This window comes from Planococcus citri, chromosome 4 (assembly GCF_950023065.1).
Source record: "Planococcus citri chromosome 4, ihPlaCitr1.1, whole genome shotgun sequence".
Taxonomy (NCBI): Eukaryota; Metazoa; Arthropoda; class Insecta; order Hemiptera; family Pseudococcidae; genus Planococcus; species Planococcus citri.
The window spans coordinates 64111675-64129108 of NC_088680.1; the positions used below are offsets into that span (position 1 = coordinate 64111675).

Genomic DNA, 17434 nt, shown 5'->3' on the forward strand with positions numbered 1-17434 from the left:
ATAAAATTTTGTGGGAATTTCGAGTTTCAAAAATCTGCTGGCGGCTTCAGAACTGTTCAAAACGGTTTGAAACAGTTTTCAATCGATCTGGCATGTCGAAAATAGGGTATATCCCAAATTTCCGCTTTCTTGGTCAATTTGGTAAAATTTTGATTTTTCCCCTCATTTTTGGCCTAAATTTGATTTTTAAAAATTCACTAAAAATCGAAAAAGGCACTTTAGCACTTGAAATTTTGACAAGTGATAAATTTTTGTCTGATCTTTCGATCTACATTTGTATGGTTTAAAAAATTTCGCGATTTCGGCTGACCTGTCAATCAAGATGGCCGCCATTTTGTTAGTAGGTCCACTTGTTTTTTCGAGAACAAAGGCTAGAAATGTTCCTTAGGACTCCCCCTCTAAGAAAAACGTAGTCCCGGAGGATCGACCGGGGGGGGGGGTGCAGTAGATCCTTTATGCGGGCTCTCCGACTATCAGTAAGAAAAATGGAGTTTTCTGGTCCATTTGCAATGTTCTCAAAATGTTCACGTTTATTTCGAATTAGGTAGATACTTATACTTTACTCAAGTAACTTTTTTCGAGACAATTTTTAACGATTTTTAAATTTATTCTATTCTGTATTTGTTTTCATTTCCTTTAAATAATTATCTAAATGATTTCGACGAATGTTCTTTAAAATGCAATTTCATCAGTTCTATTCCATTTTATATACAACTTTCAGCTGTTTGTACATCATAATTCAATTTTGAATATTTTTTGGTCACGTTTTCGTCGTTTTTCTACAATATAAGTACTTCTACAATTTTTTCTCATAGCTTAATGAACTTTCCCCATAGTTTGAGTTTTTATTCAGTTTTAGAAATTCTCAGAAACTTTTGAAGGATTTAAAATCCTTTTTACGAAATTTTACACATTTTTATTGACAGATATTATACATGTTTTTACGCACTCTTTTTTTGAAATTTTTGCATTTTTCAAACATCTTTCTGCATTTATAAATTTTTATAAAACACTTGAAAGTTTTTTGATTTTTTTTTTTTACAAAAATTTACGTACACATTTTTTTAAAAATTTGAATGTTTTATAATTCCACTTTTCAAAATATCTCGCATTTATTCTGCCAATACATCTGAAAATATCGTTTCTGAAACGGGAAAAATATTTTAGAACGCAGTCGTGCCAATTTTTTTGATAATTATTGCCAAAAAAACCTAAAAAAATTATCAACTTTTTCACGATTTTTCTCAATTTTTTTAAAATTAGCAATAATGGTGGAAAAATTGGCACCACAGCGTTTCAAAATATTTTCACAGTTCTACAAAAATAATATCTTTCAATATTTTGGCATAGGTAATTTAAAAAAAATATTTTAATAACACTTCGGCTCTAGATATTCTCTCTTCTCCAATGCGATTTCAAAAAGCAAAAAAAATTATTCACTCGAGAGAGCAACAAGGAATCCAACTCTTCAGTTTCAAAAATAACAACTTCTTCACCATCTGACGAAAAAAAATTTCAAAGACTCCACCAATTAGGCACTATCTTGTACTCCCAAACATCCTGGACCAGCACCACCACAGCTATTCAAAGACCAACACTGTTAAACAACAATGACGCAGAAACATTCTAAACATGTGATATTCACAAGATGAACCCAGACCCACCCAACGAACAAATGTGTCGAAAGCATTAAAAAAGGTGGAATATTTGGTACATTTGCGAAACATGATACTTACTAAAGTACTTCCGGTACCTATATATTTATAATACACACTGATACAAATATTTATAAAAAAAAAAAAGATTTTCGTACACATCTTTATACAGTAAAATATTAATCAAGTTGAATGAATGTTAGTGAATGCCTCACGGTATACTTTCTATCTACTCGTCTATAATAATACACAAAATCCTATTTGTTTAAAATCTGAATCAGGCGAGAGAAAGGCCGCGCAGAGGAAAATAATGAAAATAACGTGATCAATATACGAAAACAAAAGCTCAGAAAATGGACAAAATTTGTATACACGATAAAGTAGATAATTCAATTCATTATATTTTTCAAGTTTTATTCGAGTAAAGAATTACCTACAGCAGCAGCAGTAGCAAAGTATAAAGAGGGAGAAAACCTGGTAGCTCGAGAGACGTATGCCATTTCATCAGTCCCCCTTTTCTTTAACTTTTTTTTTTTTTGAAAAAGTACGCAAACGCCATATCCCTTAGGATCTGTAAACAACAATCAAATAGTCGGCAAATTTATCTAGAAAGCTAATAGAACAAGTGGCAACAATGATCCGATGGGATTTTGGGATTTCAAATAAAATATCATGTCGAGCATTGTTAAAAGTAAAAACTACTGTAATCGAAATTCCTTTCTTTTCCCTCCTCTTCCTCTCTTCGTCTCACATCCACCTCACTAAATTCAATTTTAATTCAAATCGAATACTCGCTTCTTGCGAGAAAAACTCCAAGACGTCGACATTTTTCCTCTATTTTCATCTCGGTATAAAAGAAAAATTGACGTCGAAGATGAAAATAGAAAAAAAAAATCATCCAGTAATTAAAAATACTTACGTGTTACGTAGAGACGATGAGCGAGCCAGATGATGAATTTCAATTGGTATAAAACGAGTCTCTTTTTTTTCCTACGCAGAAAAATAATATTACAACCGAGTCGGAAAATTTATGAATTTACGAGAGGAAAATAAACACTGGAGAGAAAAGTCTAGCTGATATTTGTTCGTTTTTAGGACTCGTCGTCCTCGTATCTAAACGGGCGAATATAAATTGAAATACTTCGGTACGAAGAAATTTTCTAAACGGCGAATAGAATGAAATTCTTCTTTCAAGTTACGTAATTAAATCAAAAGCTATTTTATCCGCCGACCAAGAAAAGAGCAACGTAAAGAAAAAGCTATATAAATCGCAAGATGTATTACCTATTTTAGTTTTTTATTGGCGACATTTCGACGTCGTCGTCGTAGTAGTCGTTTTTGAGGTCGAGATAAATTGATTTAACTGTAATCGAGTATTTTTCAAGGACCACATATTGCAATGGTAAAAAAATTTATTCGAGGATAATACCTCGTGTAATGGATATTTCACAATTGGGAGCTTTTTATTTCCTCTTCGAGATTTTTTTTTACTATCGAGAGAAAAAAACATCTTCCTCGAACTGTAATTTTACTGCTCATCATCTCGTGTGTAGGTTTTCTTGATGACAAAGCGTAAATGGGACCCCCCCCCCACCACTCACTTCTTCCACAAATTCGTATATGAGAAAACTCGATGATTGATTTTCGCTGCTTTTCATCATCATGTAAGCATATACGAGTATACGAGAAATTCTATAATATAAATAATAATGACGAAGAATTTCAACCAGGCTGTGCAAGTTTTCCAATACTTGGAAATATTCACGTTCACGTCCGATTTAATTTTACGGTCGCAATATTTGTACGTAAATTCGTTTTGCCAAATTCAAAGGCGAAAAAATTATTCGCCTTTCGAGTTTCTTTGGCTCTAAGCCACCTTTTTTTTTCTCGCCAACGCGGTTATGAAAATTCGTGGCAATAAAGGGCCAAAAAAAACGAGCACTTAACATCGTACATTACATTAATGGAATCAAATTATGCGATGGGGGGTTTCCAAAATACCCCCTCATATATTGTAGTTGTAGGTACCTACGTAATGTTTATGTAGGTCAAGAGGTGAATTTGCAAGCTGACGGAAGAGGGAAGCTGTGAGGACTGAGGAGTGAATTATTATAGTTTTATAATTCAATTTTTATCCCGTGGTCTGATGACGGAACGAAAAAACTAGCAAACGTGCTCTTAGAACGCTTTCAAGACGAGTTATGGAAAGTAAACAAAATAAAAACACTCGAGAAATATAACGTTAGAAAAAAAGCAAACAATTACACCACTGTTTAAGTTCAAGGTACATAAGTATTGAAGAAAATCACGATGGAAAATTTTCGAACCGGAATCAAAACAAACGTGGTTTATGAGTGAAAACAACACGAGTGCAGCTGAGATATTTTATTGGTCGAATTTCGATGAATTTTAATTGGCAAATGATGACGTAGGTCGTTGAAAAAAATTCGGTGGGGTTTTTGAAGACCTTCGAGGAATAATTTTGCTTGGATAAATTCTGAAAAATTTTTGGATATGAGAATTTTCAGAAATTTTATGGAGGATTTAGAACTGCAGGGGAGGGGGGAGACCAAAGATAGGGGAGTTTTTGAAGATGAAGACCTTCAGAGGATAATTTTGTTTGGATAAATTCTGGATCATTTTTGTAAACTGGAATTTTTAGAAATTTGATGGAGGATTTAGAACTGAAGGGGAGGGGGAGGTCAAAGATAGGGGAGTATTGATGATGAAGACTTTCAGAGGATTATTTTGTTTGGATAAAGTCTGGAAAATTTTTGTTAACTGGAATTTTCAGAAATTTTATGGAGGATTTAGAACTGCAGGGAAGGGGGAGGTCAAAGATAGGGGAGTTTTTGAAGATGAAGACCTTCAGATGATTATTTTGTTTGGATAAATTCTGAATAATTTCTGTAAACTGGAATTTTTGAGAATTTGATGGAGGATTTAGAACTGCAGGGGAGGGGGAGGTCAAAGATAGGGGAGTTTTTGAAGATGAAGATACCTTCAGAGGATTATTTTGTTTGGATAAATTCTGAAAAATTTTTGTAAACTGGAATTTTTAGAAATTTGATGGAGGATTTAGAACTGAAGGGGAGAGGGGAGGGGGTCAAATATAGGGTACATATCAATCTCAAGCTGCCAGCTAAATTACGAGTAGGACTAGATGAAATTTGGGTTCTTTACTCTCTTCCTCTTCGGTCCAAATCTACTCGTAATTCTGCTACATCAACGATGAATGAACCACGTTCAAAAACTCTTCTCCAAATACGCATGCGCGAAAAAAGGAGAATACCAACATGTAGATGGTTTGTACACCTTGTCAAGGTATTGTAGAGAAGAGAGTGAGAGACGAGACTCACTTTTTCGGTAAAGTAAAATATACCTACATTGAAAATTTTACATGGTAGCCTGGCAGGTATGCGAGTCGTGCTGGCGCCTCTACCAGGGGATATGGTTTTTGTATACATGTATAGATAGGTAGAAGTAAAACGAAAGAACCTGCGACGTTGTCGGTCTGCTCTATATAGTATAAAAGACCAAAAGCAGTGGTTATTAAAACGATTCATCAACTACCTCGTAGGTACAAGTGTAGTCAACATACCGCCATAATGTGTATCAACAGACAGGAATGTAATGGAAAAATTAATCGAGCGTTTCGAGTGTACCTACACGTAGTACCTACGAGCGAGAAAAACTATCGACTATCGGATAATGGGTAAAATAGGTGTCCTCGATGGCTCGATGGACCGCCGCCAAAGCATCGTGGCATAATCAGGTCGACGACTAGGACTTGGAATCACTGTGGTAATTATCGTCGAGATGAACGGAAGATCCTTTATGTGGATCTTTTGTGGTCTCGTATAGAACATATGGGCGTATTGGGATTGGGAAGGTTACCGGAATTGGCGGTGGAATGAACCAGCAACCAGGCGTTGGGCTGGTGTAATATTTTGCACGATGTAAGGTGACAGTGCGGATAATCTGTGCACGTGTTTTTTTCTTTTCGTTCTTGTTTTTTTTTTTTTGTCACAGACTAATGAGTTGATTATTTTATTACTCGAAAATGCTAAAAATTTGCCCAAAGTGGAAACCAAAAATAAAAATGTTTTCTACTTTGAGAAAGATATTTACATGACAGAAAATGATTGGATTTGATCAGTCCAGATTTGATGTGGATATTTCCTACAGTTTTATCTGACCAGATCTGATGCATTTTCGGAATTTAATTTGACCTGGCCAGATTTAATTAAATCTGATAACAGAAATGATCAAGGTCCCAACATTTCTTGCATTCATTTCGATCTGACCACAAACCTGACTGAATTTCATGAAATCTCATCCCTCCTCAGATGCAATGTGATCTATCTTGGAGAGATTTGATCAGATCTCAACATTTCCCAGATGCAATTTAATCAGACAAAATCTGACTGAATTTAATCGGATCTAATCAGATCTTTCTTGGATTTTCTCAGCCTTGATTGGATTAATGATCAACATCCCGATTTCATTACTTTGGATCCAATTGGACTTGGCCAGATATTTTTGGTTTTTATTAGTCTGTTCCAATTAATGATCAGATCTCGACATTCCTGAAATCCAATTTGATCTGATCGGATTAGACTGCATTTCATCAGATCTGATCGGATCCCATGATTCCTTGAATCTAATTTAGTCTCACTGAATCTGATTGAATGTCATCAGATCGGATGAGATCCAAATACGAGTATTCCTTGGATCCAAGGTGATTTCACCGGATGTGGTTGCATGTCATAAGATCTGATCTGATCCCATGAATTCGATCTGGCCGGATCTGATTGAATTTTTGATCTTATCCCTGATCAGATTCCAACATTTTCTTGATTCAATTTAATTTGACCGGGTTCGATCAGAGCGAATGAGTAATGGTCGCAGGGCTTGTAATTAATTTTTTCCAAAAAAAAGTTACTTGAGTCACCAAAAAGTATCCAAAAAATGTCGAAATGCGAGCTTAACATTTTAATGCAGAAAAAAATCACAAAAAATGAAACATTGCGAGTGGAAATGTTCTGGTTTTTGATTTTAAAAAAGTAAACTAAGTACATTATTTTTAAACGTTTTGGATGAAAAATCTAGACTTTTTGACAATTTTTGGCAACAGAGTAAGGATTTTGCCTATTTGTGGCAGAAACAAAAAAAACAACTACAACATTCTCCTTGGAAAAATAAAACGAGACTGACAATTTGAGAAGAGGAATGGTTTTCTGGAAATTTCTGGCAAAAAAAGCGAAACTTTGGGGACAGGTCTTAAAAAAAAAAGTAGGCACCTAAAACTTTGAAATTTTTTACAAAAAACTAACATTTTTAAAGATTTTTTTAAAAAGCGAGAATTTTTGCATTTTTTTTTTTTGGAAAAAGCAAAAAAGCAAAACTTTGATAATTTTAGCAAAAAGCAGGACTTTTTGCAGATTACTGGCATAAAACTGAAACCTTTTGGAAATTTCTGGCAACTGGCAAGTATGGTAACTAAGGAAGACTTTTGGATAATTTTTGAAAAGTGATTTTTAAGAATTGTGTATACTTAATGGCAAAGAAATTACGACGTTTTTTTGCATTTTTTTTTCCGACGAAAAATAGGTAGTCTATACTTACCTACTTATTATTTTTATATTGTAATTTTTAGCAACTTCGAGTAGATACCTAAAGAAGCGAGACTATTCAATTGCTAAAAGGCTATAATTTTTGACAATTTTTGGAAAAAATAAAGTCGTTTTTTTTGAAATTTTTGCGAAAAATTTAATTTAATTTTGGATTATTTATATATAAATTTAAGGAATTTTTCTAAAATATTTCAACCAATTTTTTGTACCCTGAAGCAGTTTTGATAAACATTTTCAGAAATGTTTGAAATTGCAAAATTTGAAATTCTTATTTCAAAAAATGTCATTCATTTTCATTGACATTTTACCATGTATGATTTATTTCCTTTTTTTCGTTTTTTTTTTCAGGGAATTCTTGGCAATATTTATGAAATTTTCAATATTTTTTTCTCAATTGTATCCTCTTGGTTTTGATAATTTTTGATTATCTGTTTGAACAATTTTTGCTGCATTTTAGTGAATTTTTATGAAAGATCTGACGAGATCTGACCTGATCTGACCGGATTTAATCAAATCTAATCAGATTAATGAATTTAATCTCAAAATTCCTCGAATCTAATTTGATGTGATCTGATTTTATTGGATTTAGTCAAATCTGATAAGCTCTGTCCTAAGATCTCAACGTTCTCCGAATTCCACTTGATTTGACCAGATCTGACTGGATTTTATTAGATTAGATCTGTTCAATGATCAGATCGAATCAAATTTGATTTGACCAAATACTAATCAGATCTGAATTTTTATCGAATTACATCTTCAGACTTGATCAGATCCAATCCTTTTCTTCAATTTTTTTAAACCATGACTTACTAAACACCCTATACTTAATTACCACCGGAAAAAAAATTAAAAATATAACGATTTTGAATGAATGTACATAGCCTAGTCTATACTATAAAGGTTTCCATCGAAAATTAATTTCCAAAAAAATGCCAAGTCATTCATTATTCGTAAATAATGGTGTTCTATCTACCTACTCTTATTAAACGTCGTAAGACGTTGTTGTGGGGTCGTGTTTTTTCCCCCATTCATTTCATAGTCTCTAACCTTCCGCAAAAAGTATTATTGTCGCCATCACGTTACAGTTGTAAAAAAATAAAAAAAATAAAAAACAAAATCTTTTGAAAACCGCTTCAGCACTTTCTCATAACAATAGAATACGTTTACGTATCCACCATTACCATTATCATAGCTAGAATACCTATTTGTCTGCTTTCCCCACAAACTCACCGCCGTGTTTAATCTTCGTAACCATCGTAACTTCACGAAGTCACCTTTCTTTTCAAATAGTACTTCGTCTGTGGTCACTGGTCAGTCAAAAAAAAACACAAGGATAGATAATACCTTTCGATGATTTCACTACACATACCTTTGCCTATTACCTACCCCATCGTAAAACTATTCATTGGATAAGGCACATTAGACAAATTTACAACCTAATACAATAGCTCCAAATAGCTTTTAAATCGTCGAAATTTTTATACAACAATTCAATGAATAAGTCGGAGTAAAAAATCACATAGCACAGCACACGCACACAGGTGTAAAAGAACGGTCGACGATACCTATATAAATGACCAAATAATGCAACTTGGAACCTCGAGTTGGTTGTATGACTAACATATAAGCAGGTAGATACGAAGCCAACAAAAAGATGTTATTAGCGAAAAAGAAGAATGGGAGAAAAGAACACGATAGATGGATATTTGAAACCCTCATCGAGTCGAACTCGATTCTATAAGCAATAAGCATCGCGACCAAACCGAGTGCTAATGATACAAAATCGATATAACTCGGGTCATTTATTCCGTCTTGATTTTTCACCACCTCTCGACGCACTTTTTTTTTTTTATTCTCGAAAATGTTTTAAAAAACCTAAAATACTACATAAGACGATGACTTCGAGTACGTTTCTATAAATCTGGCAAACGATCAACTCGAAAATTTTCCCCATTCTGTGTTCTCTTCTTATTGGGTAAATTTTTCATAACCATAGTTCGGCGATCTGTATTCTAAACGCGCCAAAATCGTACGTACGAAGTACAAGGCTGCCTATGAATCAAATCCCCTATTTCAGTTTACATAGTAATAAACTAGTTAACCCTTCTATTCGTCGCTGATGATAAATGCTTCCCTCGTATTTTCTTTTGTATAACGAACCCCTCGTTTAGCACTTTTTTTTTCATTAAACGCCAACTTGGTCGTATTAGTCTTTGATATCGAAAAACTCGATGTATCTTGCGATTTAGTTTCCTTTCTTTTTTTCTACTTCTCTTCGGTGCAAACTCGAGAGCAAATATTGTTTCATATTGACGATGATGCTTTACGAGAGAGGAGAGCTTTTTTTCATTTTAGTACGTTTTGACCTGAATACCATATATACGCCAACGTTGTTCCTTTCCTTTGCGGACTTGTGGTGCTTGAAATCATATCGTTTGTTTACCTCAGCTCTTCAAAGTGTTCGCGCTTTTTGGTTCTCTGCATCGATAACGAATAACGAAGGTGTTATTTTTCGATTTTTTATACGATCAAGATACCATACCATGTGTTTAGTAGAAGACTTTGGTATTTTCAAAAACCAAAATCCTCCTCATCCTATCACATACATCACATCGAGTGTATTGTACTGTGCTGTGTGCTGTTTTCAACTCTCGAAGCGTATCAATTATCTCTGACAAGGAGCCATGTACCTTATTACCAGGTTGACGTGAAGACAAATGAGTAAACGTATTGTTTCCTTCAAGTTCGGTCATTTTCACAGCTTACCAATTAGCTTATCAGTACGTTGTGTAAGAGGGTCGTGCTCGTTTACAAAAATAAGTCTACCTTTCCGTGTAGGTAACCCTTTTCATCACAAGTAGGTACGTCGTACTATCTGGTAAAACGTTGCGTTAAAATGTCAGTTCGTTACCATATCGTTGAAATAGTTCTTCAAGTTGCGATGAGTAGTATTATTAAAATAAAGTTTACCTAATTGTCGCATACAGTTGTAGGTACGAGTATTTCTACCAAACGTGACCATTCCATCAACATACATAATAATGAATCTTTTGATAAGAAGTAAGTACAATATGGCTGACTCGAGTCAGCCGGAAACAATCGAGAAAATTCTGATGGTTTGTATTCAACACAATGAGTACCTTAGAGTCAAACCCAGAATTCTCCAAATTTTTCAAAAATGAGGTTATGATCGTTTTGGGTAGAGTTAGTAGGTACGCATCGATTGCCATTCTCCGTTTTTACCTATCTGACACAATGACGCAGTCAGGGGGGTCCAAAGTACTGGGTACTGGGTCAGAGTCAAATTCCGAAAAATGTCCAAAATTTTCAAAAATGAGATTATGGTCGTTTTGGGTACAGTTAGTAGATACGCATCAATTGCCATTCGACATTTTACCCCATTCGATACCATGATGGTTAGGGGGTCCAAAGTACCGGGTTCGAGTCAAACTTTGAAAAAAATACTTCAAAAAAATTTTTTTTTCATTCTAGTCGACTATAAACAACCTTGAGATACTTTCAACAGACTTGAATCTAGAATTATCCCTCATTTTATCATGCATTTTCGTGTATTTTCGATATTTTTTACAGACTTGGAGTCAAAACCAGAATTCTCCAAAATGGTATCGTGAATTACTGCTATGGAAAGACTTGAAAAAAAAAATTTTCTGTCAATTCGATTGTTACCCGAAGCACTTTATATAGGCGAGATCAGAAACCTGCTACTACTGATTCCCACCTTTCATCAGTTTTTTGCGTTTTTCCCAAAATGGGGAAAAATGGAGAATTCTGGGTTTGACTCTAAGGTACTCATATTCGAGTAGGAAAATGACTAGATTTTTATTTAAAATTTTCGACCAATTGAAGGGTTTAATTCCAAGTCGGCCTAAGTCCATTTTTTCCGTTTCGAGAAAAACACAAATAAGTGTTTTTCTCGCCCTTCCGCTTCAATAATAAATGATGTGATTATATGGTTGTGAAGCTTGATCTTTCTGCTTTAAAGTACCGTATTGGTATTTTTTTAATTTTGCGTATTTTCAGCTCCAGAGCGCGTCAAACAGTCAGAAAAAGTGGACTTAGGCCCATTTGGAATTATCTGATGTTAAAAATTTCGAAAAAGAGCTGAAAAACGCGTTTTTTCAAAAAAAAATTCACGAATCATTAATTTAATACATTTCTGAAACAATTTCATTCGAAGCACCTTCAAATTTCGTCTCTCGAAAATCGTTGAAAAACTTGAAAAAAAATCGACACAACCGCACTTGTATACAAATACTCTTGAAAAATGTATGATTTAGGCCACTTTGGAATAATCAGCTGTTTTTTTGAGCCGGCAAAACAGCGCTCCTGAGCGAAAAAAGTAACGCCTGGTGTTGGGACAAGGTGATAAAGGTGTTAACCGACCTGTACCACCAGATGGCGCTGCTAACTCAAAAATGATAAAAATGGACTTAGGCCGACTTGGAATTAAACCCTTCAATTTGTGGACATTTTTTTGAACATATTAAAATCAAATTCAATGATGGAAAAACTTGTTTTCCTTATTTGCTAAAAGATAATGTAAAACACAAAAAACAAAAAAATAATTTATGTTCCTGATAAGGGAACCTTTCTGTAACTCAGTCACTTATTCGTGGTACTATATTTTAAGCGAACAGGGGTACCCAAAATATAGAAGATTATTTTTTCAATCGGTTACTCAATTTTTGTAATATTTTCTAAATTTCCATTCCATTTTCAGTTTCAGTTATTTTTTTCAATGTTCAGAAATTCTTCTCGATTTTTGGTATACATTTTTTCTCCTTTTTTATTCAATTTAAAAAATTTATACATATATTATTTTTATCGTTTTTTTAATAACTTTTTTTGCTTTTATTCTGTTAATTTCAAAAAATGTCAACGATTTTTGAATTTCTGGCATTATTTCATCAATTTTTCTTAATTTTTTCCAATTTTTTTGGTAAATTTTTAGTTTTTTTGCCTATCCGGTAATTTTTGAAAAAAATGAAATATTTTGGGCTATTTTTGGAATTTTTTTGAGTTTCCACTTCATATTTCAAAACGTTGGCCAGTTTTTCATAATTTTAAAGGGCGGGGTAGAAGGTGAAATTTGGTGAAATTTTTGCGAAAAATTTGAAATACAACGATGTTTTTTTCAACTTCAGAACAATGTGAGCAGGAGTACCACAATGAAGTGTATTGAGCCCAATTATATCATTCTCTACACGGGTGACATCCCTTTGACAAGCGACATTACAATGGCGACATTTTCTGATGACACTGCAATTACCATTACCACACAAGATTTTGATCCAGATGTTTGCAATGCACAAATTACAAAACAACTTAAACACAATAAACAAATGAAGAGTGATATTCCAAAACTCGCTTTGTCCATTTTCACAACTTTTCAGGAAAGAGGAAAAACAGTTTCCCTTTAAAAGGGTAAATTGGCTTTTTAGGCGAGTTTAGCACTTTATTTGGGTGGATTTATGATGTAGTCTAATAGGAGTGTAGGTATACACTTCATCCACTAAATACTGCTGAAAAAAATTTCAATAAAAATGGACAAAGCGCATTTTGGAACATTGGGTATTTTTTTTAAATTTTTTAGTGAATTGGCTATTTAGATGAGTTTAACACCTCATTTTGGTAGGTTGATGATGCAGGAATGTGAGTTAATACTTCATCTACCAGGTACTGCTGAAAAAGGCACTTCAATAAAAATGGACAACGCGAGTTTTGGAATATCACTCTTCAAATGGTGTCAAACTTGGAGAATCAAAATCAATAATGAAAAATCAAGCTATGTCCTTTTTACCAGAAGAAAAGTCAAAACAACTCGCTCACTAATGTTTAACAACATTGAAATATTCCGAACAAACGCTGTCAAATATCTGGGATTTCACCTTGATGTGAAAAGATGATATTCTGAGGACAAGAAATCAACTTGACAAAAAACTCAAATCGCTTTATTGGCTTCTTAGAACTAATACGAGTATTGCTGAACCAACAAAACAAGATCTTAATATACAAATGTTTATTCAAACCAATTTGGTCTTATGGTATTGAACTATGGGGTTCTGCTAGTGAATCCAATATATCTTGATTATCAAAAGGTTCTAGAACAAAATTATAAGAAAACTTATAAACACGCTGTGGTATGTGAAGAACAACACAATTCCTGAAGATTTGGAAATACAGTAAAAGCTTGTTATAACGCTCTTCAAGGGACCGGAGAAAAAGAGCATTATAAGCCGAAGCGCGTTATAAGCGAAAGTTTTTGTGTGAACAGGGCTGTCCAGGGACCAGAAGAAATCAGAGTTATAACGAAATTAGCGTTATAACAAGCTTTTATGGTACCTAGTGTGAAATCAATGATATCCATTAGAATTAGCATCTATCAAGAAAGAATTTCTAACCATGATCAGATCTGATTGGGTCTGAACAGGTTAAATACCTGGTCAAAACTCTGATCTGACTAGATCTGGTGAAATTAAATTAGATCCAGAAAATGTGCAAATTTGACGAGATCTGATTAAACATGTCTGATCACGTGATCAGATAAGTATTTTCAGATCCTATCAGGACTTGGCCATATCAGATCTGATCTGATCCAATTATATTATGTCTCCCATAATGAATCTGACAACCTGCACAGATCTAATCTGTCCACAACTTTGACTTGATCAAACCTGATCAGCTCTGCTCAGATCAAATTGGATTCTGGAAATGTTCAAATCAGATTTGATCTGATCGAACTAGTCTGATCAGATTTATTCAGACCAATGACATCTGATCAAATTCAATGAAGCCTCCTGTATCAAATCTGATCAAATTGGATGATCTGCAGTCAGATTGAATTGGATCAAGGGAATATTCGGATCAGACAAGATCGAATCTGATCTGATCTGACCTGATCAAGTCGATCTGATCAGATCAATTCAGATTGATTTACATGTGATCAAATTCAATGAAGTCTTTCTGTACTGAATCTGATCATGTCTGAACTGGTCTAATCAGACCAGAACTAGATGAACCCTGATCAGATGGAACTGAACCTGAAGAATATCCTGATCTGGCCAAATCTGATTAAATTCTTTCAGAATTGATTGATTTGGATTTGATCAGATTCAATCAGATATTCTCCATTAGATTTAATCCAGTCTGAACATATATTCAATCTATTCAATGTTACAATCTGATCAAATCTGATCTGATTGTATCTGACCACATGATATTGGATGCAGGGAATGTTCAGATCGGATCTGATTGAACAGATTTGATCAGGTTTATTCCGATCAAGTCAGATTCGATCAGACGATCCAATCAGGTCTTTCCTCAATCCTCTCTGACCTGATCAGATTCAATCATTTTCCGTTACCAAATTTCAGAAATAAAAACTCAATTATTTTTACGAACAGAACTAATGGAAATGAGCATTAATTACTGCAGTTAAACAAATAAATACGTTTAAAACTTACCCTCTCATAATGTACAAAATCCATCACATGGTAAAAACTCCCAAAAGTGAACCAATCCCATCATTATAAAACAACTAAACGAAAAGGGTAAAAGTATACTACCCCTTTCCACGCATTCCATTGCGAATCATTTCCTCTCCTCCGATTATGTCTCTTTAGTAAACTTTTCCTTCTCGTTATCACTGGTCGTTTATCCCATACAATGAGCCGCAACTTTGATTCTGCAAAAAAAAAAGGTATCCTTTAAAAAACAATACCACTGTCGTAAATTTCCACCATTCGAGTCGCAACTCGCAATGGAATACGAAATGGGCCCCCGATCCCAATACACTCGTTTGATTTATGAAAAGTTACACAGAACTGTCGAGCATTTGTGCGATTCTTTTAACATATATGGCTCGCCAAATTAAAATTTTCTTTTGCTCGCTTAGTTTTTGTTTAAGTACATGAAAAAAAAACACTACGTGAAAAACTTTTTCCGCAAAGTGATTTTCGCTCTATAGCTGACTATAGGGGTACCATATATACGGAAGTTTCAAGTTGAAATATGTTGCAAATGTAGGGAAAAAATGCGACTTGGGTTTTTTTTTTCAATCGCTGAAACTTTAAAAACCATTAATTTGAATTTTCAAATCGTATTAGAAGAATGATAAAAATCACTAATGCTGTTTTAAATTCACTTTTGACACCTTTTATAGAGAGTTGAAATTGTATGCTTATTCTCGAGACGCCTTTGCCTTTTGCTTTTTTTTTTTTTTTTTTTTTTTTTTTTTCGTTTCTGTGGGAACATGAAACAAAAGAGTTTACCTACGCGCTACGTTGCTCGAATATAATACCCACTTTCGTGGTGTTACCCTTTGAAGAGAAAATAAAAGTACTCGAGATTATTTGTAATTTTTACCGCCTTGTAAAAAGGCTATCGGAGGTGGTTTTTTTTTTCATTCTTACGTTGGCGTGTTGAGAAGGAAAAAAGAGCTTATCTCGTTCGGGCAATAATTTCGTGTTATTATTTTAGCTAGCAGGAATTCATTGCGAAGATATTACACTCTCTAGGTTATACGGTATGTTTCTTGACAATGATTAATGAAACTAAGCTTTTAAGATTATTTTGTACAAGAAAAAGAAAATTCAAAGCACCTGGTTCGCAGAATTATTTCACAAGTGTGTCTAAATAGTGGCTCAAGTTGGACGGTGCAGAGCACGTACCTACGCAGGTACCTACGGTAATTTCGTTATAAGATTACACTGGCGTTGAAAATATTGCATGTGGATTTGTAAGATGATATAAGAGATGAGTTTAATTTGTCGATGAAGCGGTTTATTGGATTAGAGTGGTCTTAAAAGCTTCGAATTAGAGATATAGCCCATGTGTAGGTAAGATTTCGGGAAAAGAAATTGTTTGAGATGAGTTGAGCTTTTTTACATTTTGCCAAAAATATTTCAAAAACTAATAGGTAGGTACCTAAGCCTCTCAGAAAAAACTCGACGTTTTCCCAATTTTTCATCGCGAATTTGACTATTTCATTCATAATTAATTTCTCCTTCCACAATCAACAAAATTGGTATAATTTTTAGGTCCAAATTTGGTGCCAAAATTGACGAAAATTCCTCATTTTTGATAGCATTGTCCAAACGCTCTAATTTTTGCCTAATACTTGGACATATTGATTTTTCCCAAAATTGTCAAAATGCTCAGATTTTCGCAAAAATTATCAAAAAATCTTAATTTTTGGTCAAAATTGTGCAAAAATCCTCTTTTTTTGCCAAAAACCTAATTTTTCTAAAAATTGAAAAAATCCCACTTCTTTCCAAAATTTTCAAAAAAATCTGAATTTTTGGCAAGTAGATGCCATTCTTTCCAAAGTCGTTAAAATTTCCTAATTTTTGCCAAAATTGCCAAAAAATTTTAATTTTTGGTCGAAATTGACAAAGAATCCCAATTTTGGTTAAAGTCTTCAAAATTTCCTGTTTAAGTGTCAAAAAATCATCATTTTTGGTCAAAATTGACAAAAAAGCCCCAATTTGTGCAAAAGTTGTCAAAAAGTTCTAGTTTTTGCCAAAATTGTCAAAAATCCTAATTTTTGATCAAAATTTACAAAAATTCGTAATCTTTGACAACATTTTTAACAAGCACTAATTTTTGCCATCATTGTCTATAAATCCTAGTTTTTGCCCAAAATTGACGAAAAGTACCAATGTTGGCTAAAATTGTCAAAAAATCTTCATTTTTGGGCGAAATTGTGCGAAAGTCCTTTTTTTTTTGCCGAAAACCTGATTTTTCTGAAAATTGAAAAAAATCCCACTTCTTGCCAAAATTTTCAAAAAGCCTGAATTTTTACCAAGTAGACGCCATTTTTTTCCAAAATTGTCAAAATTTCCTGTTTTTTGCCAAAATTGTCAAAAAATCCTAATTTTTGGTTAAAATTGACAAAGAATCCCAATTTTGGTTAAAATCTTCAAAATTTCCTGTTTTTTGCCAAAAGTGTCAAGAAATCCTCATTTTTGGTCAAAATTGACAAAAAAGTCCAATTGGTGCAAAAGTTAAATAGTTTCAGTTTTTGCCAAAATTGTCAAAAATCCTAATTTTTGATTAAAATTCACAAAAATTCCTAATCTTTGACAACATTTTTAACAAACCCTAATTTCTGCCATCATTGTC

General features: G+C 33.7%; 1 protein-coding gene across 4 annotated transcripts in view; it reads left to right on the forward strand.

Annotated features, from left to right (window-relative positions):
* rols (rolling pebbles) overlaps positions 1 to 17434 on the forward strand; it is a 163936-nt gene that overhangs the window by 33900 nt on the left and 112602 nt on the right. The gene's annotated exons all lie outside the window — the stretch shown is intronic.